Consider the following 6,996-nt stretch of genomic DNA (forward strand, 5'->3'; position numbering starts at 1 on the left):
GATGCATGCTCGACCACCATACTAGCTCATCACGTGGGAGTGCATTTCCATTCCTCCAATGTACTTCTGGTGCCTGAAAATAGAACTTGCATCAGTCACTTCCATCAGAGGGGTTAGATCTTCATCAAACGGTTGGAAAAAAACGGATCGAGTACCGTTCATCTTCTACCTCTGCGCAGCCGCCGGCCAACCCAGGCTTAACCACCGGCCTCCGCCCCCGTGGCCAGCGGCTAGCGCCGCCCTGCCCTGCCCTCTACCTTCCCCACCGCCGTGCTGGCCGCAACTCCGTTCATCGCTCAAATCCCGCCTTGACGAACAATTTTGGCGATCCCCGCACCCCCTAGTTAAGTTTCTAACTCGCTCCCACTGACTATCGTCGGCTCCCGCTCGTACTCAGCTCGGCCTCGCCGTGAGCGGCGCTCGTCGCCGGCGCTCCTCACGTCGTCCCCGCCTTCGGCCTCGTGCTGTGCTGTCTAAAATTGTGACTGATGCCACCCAAATTTTCAGGCACATGATGTTTAGCAAAACCGTCTATTTTGTAATGTAGAAAGCTTGAGCTGGAATGGAGTTGTAAATGAGAGTATGACTGTGCTATCAATTCTGCAGTAGAGCATTCTTAGAGTTTCGAAATATCACAATAGTGGCGATTAGAAAAGGGATAAGTATATTTTTCAAACCTCAACTCTTCTTAAAGTTTAGAAATCGCCCCTCAACTCCAGAACCACCAAAATTTAGTCTCTCAACTTTTAAAAACCGGATAAGTTTAGTCCCCCGAGCGGCTTCCGTCCAACGTGAACAGTGCGTTGGTGAACAGTAAATTTGAACAAAATAGTCCAAAAAAATCTGAAATTTTGTGGGATCTAAGATAGTTGGGTGCGCAAGGTTACTGCAAAGCTTCGTGCTGTTTGGACACTTCAGGACCTCGTGACAAAGAAAAATAATAAATTTATACGTCGATGAACACTAAATTCGAAAAATATCAAGAAAATTAAAAAAGTATGAATTTTTCGCATTCAAGATGCTTGAGTGCGCAAGGTGCGTGCAATTTTTTGTGGTGTTTGGACATTGTAGGAGATCCTGGTAAAAAACAAAATTGATTCGGAAAAAAACTTTTGAAAAAGTGCACTATTTTCTTCTTTTTTTTGCTAGAGCTGCTTGAATGTCATTCGATCGCAAAATCTTGCAACCACCTTGCGTACCCAAGCCTCTTTGTTTCCAAGAAATTAAATATTTTATTAACTTTTTTTTTCAATTTAACTATTCACCGATGTACAAATTTACTGTTTTTTCTTAGTACTGAGGTCCTCGAATGTCGAAACACCACAAAATTCTGCACGCGTCTTGCACATACGAGTATTTTTGTCCCACGAAATTTCAGAATTTTTGAATTCTTTTGCTATTTGTTTCTGAATTTACTGTTCATCGACGCACTTTTCATGTTGGCCAGAAACCGCTCGAGGCACTAAACTTATCCGGTTTTAGAAGTTGAGGGACTAAGTTTTGACAGTTTTGGAGTTGAGGGACAAAAAATATACTTATCCTCGTTGTCCAACTAGAAAATAATAGTCCAACATTGTTACACGTGAGAGAGAGAGAGATGTACATAAAAATGAATTGTCGTTTTTTTATTTGATTGTCATCATTCGAATTTTAACCCCGTTGGATAAAACACGAAGATTTGGGTTGTTGTTCTTTTTCCCGGACGCAATTGTTATCGGGCAAGCCCGTTTCATTTTGAGTGTTGCTATCTTATTTTTCTCTTTATTTGAAATTCCCATATCTACCCGGTTTGCGGGAGAGAAAGAGCGAAAAGCGAGAGGGTGAGGAGGGGCCCTTCCGATTGGGCATAAGGAACTCGGTTGGTTTTTCGTAGGAAAAATACCCGTTTCCGGTAGCCCAATTCTTTCCCAACATCGTCTTGGATGTCCCGATATCTGATCGTCTTATAAGAGTATCTCATCTGACCAGTGGGTCGTCCACTCGTCCGATCGAGGAGTGATTGAGCGAGAGATCTTTTTTATTATAGCAAATATGCCCGTGCGTTGCAACGGGAGAAAAACAATCAGATTATATAGATATGATAGAGATAAAAAAAGTCTGAAAATGCAAGGATGAGATAAGGATTTTCAATATGTCATTTCACAAACTATGTCTGAGTGATGTTATGATGAGAAGGAACTTTTAAAAAGTCATTTCAAAAACAGAAAATGTGATGGTCTCATCATGACTTAATTTCCTAAGGTGCCACAACAAAAAATATTTTTTGGTTGAGCAAACTACATTGTTGGACCGATGCCTGAGCTAGACTGATACATGACGTGTCTCACATTGACCTAGCGTAGCGATGTTTTCCAAAACCAGTAGAACTTTGGTACGAGAATAGTTATGTACGGAGGCAAAACCGACATTTAGTCATTTCCATAGTTTACAAAAACTAACCATAGCAAGATGTGTCAATTTTTTTGGGCTCGGCGCTGTAGAGAACACGAAAATGTTTTTTTACCCGATGCGCGAGGGACTAAATAAAATCATAAAACGACCTCTACAGATCCACTAATAGAACCTCTACCTAAGCGATTACTTGTTTTGTTTGTTACTTAAGAATCGGTTTTAATTTTTCTGAACATTTTCTAAAATTTCATGGACATTGTTTTCAAATTCCCGAATATGTGTTGAATATACGATTATATTTTTAAAAATCATGAACATTTTTTATTTCATTGTTTTTAAAATCGTGTTTTCTATAATATGCGGACAATTTTTTAAATCATGAACATTTTATGATCCCCTAATAAACCTCTACAGATCCCCTAATAAAAACCCTGCCTAAGCGATGGTTTATTTTGTTCGTTACTTAAGAATCAGTTTTAATTTTTTGTACATTTTCTAAAATTTCATGGACATTGTTTTCAAATTCCCAAATATGTTTTCAATACACGATCATATTTTAAAAATCAAGAATTTTTATTTTATTATTTTTTAAATCGTGAATTTTTTAAATATGTGAACAGTTTTGTTTTTAAATCACGAACTTTTTATGATTTCTCAAATTTTTCCTGAATTCACAAACATTTTATGATGTATCTATATATTTTTTCAGTACTCGTAACTTTCTTGAAATTTGTTTTTTTGGCAATCCCAGAGTAATTTAAAGAAAGAAAAACAGAAAAAAATAAGAAAGGAAAAACAGGGGGTCAGTACGGGCCGCCCCATTACCGACTGTATATATTGCAGAAAAGGGGAGAGAAAAAGGGACGGATCGAACCCTGTTGTCCCGAGCGGACAGCTTTGGCCTTAGCCACTGCGCTGGCATCCTACAACTGTTATATATTTGTATTGGGGGTCATATAAGAACCAAATTTGACGGTGATTTTTTTTAAAAAAACGAATCGTTTTCTTTACTTACCGATGGCATGGTGAGTAAATAGGGACAACTTCAGGGGCATTTTATATGACGGACAACAGAAACCCAATTTTCTTTATTATTATTATTATTATTATTATTATTATTATTATATACTAGCAAATATGCCCGTGCGTTGCAACGGGAGAAAAAAAAATCATGCCTCATACATACACTTAACGACATCAGCAAATCCCTTGAAATCTTCCATGATGCCATGCAACAAGCAACATGATAAGTGGTGTTGTGCAAAATATAAAGGTGTGATGATTATTGAAGTGTATTCAAGGTGTTTAGAATTCATTATACAACACAAACTTATAAGGACAAATCTACCTAGTTGCCATTATATGTTTAAGCAATTGCTGTTGTTTCTCGGTGATGCCCAAAAAATATTGCATTAGAGTGAAAATAGCAAAGTACATTTTAGTATTTATTGATGGTGCATAAGAGCATTATTTAGTACAAGTGCTAGGTACATCCATTTGAGGGACAAGTTTTTTTGGACGGATGGACTATGCATTTATAGTAGGCATGTGTGTGTGCGCGCACGCGCAATCATAATTTAGTTTAAGACTTAATTTGGTTTGGATAGCTCCATCAAAAACAACCAATCTATAAGGACATATGTAATAGGCATTTCTAAAGTATCTCATCATGTAAACAAGGTATTATTTAAGTTTGCATCCTGAACATAATTTCAAAAATTAATGATAATGGCATTTTTGGAATCTACACATTTTTCTGATGAATATTCATATATCACATGTCAGATTTGGAGTTAGGGTTTCAAGGATATGAAAATTTCAAAAAGTATTTGATCTTTTAAAGACAACCAATCTGTAAGGACATATGTAATAGGCATTTCTAAAGTATCTCATCATATAAAGAAGGTATTATTTAAGTTTGCATCCTGAACATAATTTCAAAAATTAGTGATAATGGCATTTTTGGAACTACACATTTTTCCAATGAATATTCTATGTCACATGTAATTTCAAAAAGTATTTGGTCTTTTAAAGACAACCAATCTGTAAGGACATATGTAATAGGCATTTCTAAAGTATCTCATTATATAAAGAAGGTATTATTTAAGTTGCATCCTGAACATAATTTCAAAAATAAGTGATAATGGCATTTTTGGAATCTACACATTTTTCCGATGAATATTCATATGTCACATGTAACTTCAAAAAGTATTTGACCTTTTAAAGAAAAAGGTAGGGTGGGGGAATCGAACCCACGATCTACAGCGCAGAAGGCCAAGGAACCAACCAGTGCGTTGCTCGCATTTGTTGTACATGAGGGGATCTCGACTTATTGGGCTATGGCGAGCGCGGACAAAAAAAAGGATCCAAACGTTTTTCTCACTTACCGGTGGCATTGGTGGGTAATTGTTTGCAACTTTAGGGGCAGTTTTAATGACGTACGGGCAGAAGCGATAGCCGCTTTATTAATTATTAATTAATTATAATTATTAATTATTATTATTATTATTATATATATATAAATATAATATTATTAGGTAAAGAGGTAAAGATAAAGATTTTATAGAATCAGATTGAGCGAGAGGTTTGTGTTTTTTTCTTTTTGCAAGTATGCGGCCTCTGGCATTTGCTCCCGGTAGCAGTATCACGGGGCCCAAAAGCCTACTAGGTTGCCCCCGTCCGTGAAGGCCTCGGCCTTCCGCACCTGCTCGCGGCTGCGCGGAGGAGGAGGCTCTCGTTTCGCACAGAGAATAGTCCCACACCGCTACTCGAGCTCACAGCGCTACCAGACAGCAGTATATAAGGAGGGCCAAGCCGTCCATTTGAAAGCACGCAGCTGCGCAGCGGGCACAAAGCGAACTATTCTTTCGCCTTTTACTAAAGAATACCGTGTGCACACTGCAATACGCAGCATACGCTAATTTTTGAAGGGATCTTCCTTACCTGGAGGGCCCCACAATTCAATACAAAAATTTTGTAACACTAATAATTACAATTTTTTGCCAAATGATGTTTGCATCTTTAATCATAGCTTTGTGTCCTGCAACGTCCAATTGATGCTTTAGAGTCGTTGACTTCTACTCCATTTTAGGGATTATTTTGATGACAAGTATCCATTTTAGATACATCTCTTTTCATCTATTTTGATGACAAGTATTTTTGAATGGGGGAGTAAGACACAGCTCGTAAGTGGACCTAGCCGTAGTGTGCGCCAGGCGTTCAGGCCTTCAGAGAAGGCTTGAGCTCCATGGAAAATTGGTTATAATTATTTTAGCTAGGATAATGCCCGTGCGTTGCAACGGGATATAAGTATTCCCCATGCATACATTACCTTCTGATTTACCTGCCCATATTAATGAAATTGTGTAAATAAATATTTATTTTCTTGTTCCCACGATTTACCTTATATTTGATAAGAAGTTTAGTAAGTAAATTAAAGTAAAATTGGTAAGTAAATTGAGGTGATTGATTATTATATGGGGAAGGTTGAACAAAGGACGTAAATGAAAGTGAAACATGAAACCTTATGTTTTTTTTAAGTTTTATTATATAGGTAATTGCCCATGCGGTGTACAAATATTTTGGATTGTGCAAGTATAGTCTGCATGCATACATCAAGCTTTTCAGAAAAATATAGTAGTCTTTCTAAAAATACTTTATAAGTCACTCTTCTTTGTCCACCCACTATCTCTATCTCTCCCACCCAAACATGCTAGTGCCGTCAATAGCGCATCCGGCACCCCCACGAAAGAACAGAAAATGCAATCTACACAAAACCGATGATGTAAACTGATGTAAAATTATGATCGTTGCAAGAAAATCACTTCGGAAATAACTTGAATGGAATAATGTAACAACCCTAAGCCGTTGAAATGCAGAGTGCAAGTTACAACTGCCTCAAATACATACTTATTTACATGAACATTATTTGTATGGATTGCAAAAGAAATATGTATTGTTGTAGAAAATAATCTATTTGGAACTGCTACTAAACTTCAGTCCTCTTTACTCCACCATAAATTTTATACACAACTAATCATGTAGAACAGAACAAGCATATCATCTTGTAGTTCTTAGTTGTAGAGGTGTATGCATGATGAACCAACAACTATAAAGTCTGCAGGCCATAGAGAGTAATGAATTGTGCTCAATGGTGAAGAAACTTGTAGTGCAAATTTTCCTATTAAATGACCTCTTGAATCCAATGTTGTTCGGTCCACTCGACTAAGTTGTGCTATATCAATAATCAAAAGAAATACATACTTGTTTTATCCATGGCAATCATCAAAAGCATGCTGATTTTCAAATATTAGTTAATCCAAAGAATATGTCTTGTTCTCAACATCTCGTTATGGCTCCTTTCTTTCTTCCACTTGCTCCTTTCTTTCAGGGCTTGTTTAATCAATTTTTCCAAAAAACTATTAAATGGTCTTGATCTGAAGCATTTTAATCGGTTAGTTTTTATTATTGTTGATCGATCTCCACATGTGATTGTGATTAATTAGTAGCTGCGATAAGCTGATACAGGCATACAGTAGGCCACATAGGAAAGCAGCATGCGCAGAAGGGCTTCCCTCGGCCGGCCTGGGGGCTCAGCTTCTCCAT

The 6,996-nt window shown here is 37.5% G+C and overlaps 1 non-coding gene across 1 annotated transcript; it reads left to right on the top strand.

Annotated features, from left to right (window-relative positions):
• The first annotated feature begins 5,225 nt into the window (after positions 1 to 5,225).
• Positions 5,226 to 5,343, top strand: LOC123163309 (U5 spliceosomal RNA). Its single transcript, XR_006481832.1, has one exon. It is a non-coding gene; the product is annotated as a U5 spliceosomal RNA (small nuclear RNA).
• The last annotated feature ends 1,653 nt before the right edge of the window (positions 5,344 to 6,996 follow it).

The sequence above is a fragment of the Triticum aestivum genome, chromosome 7B, assembly GCF_018294505.1.
Source record: "Triticum aestivum cultivar Chinese Spring chromosome 7B, IWGSC CS RefSeq v2.1, whole genome shotgun sequence".
Taxonomy (NCBI): Eukaryota; Viridiplantae; Streptophyta; class Magnoliopsida; order Poales; family Poaceae; genus Triticum; species Triticum aestivum.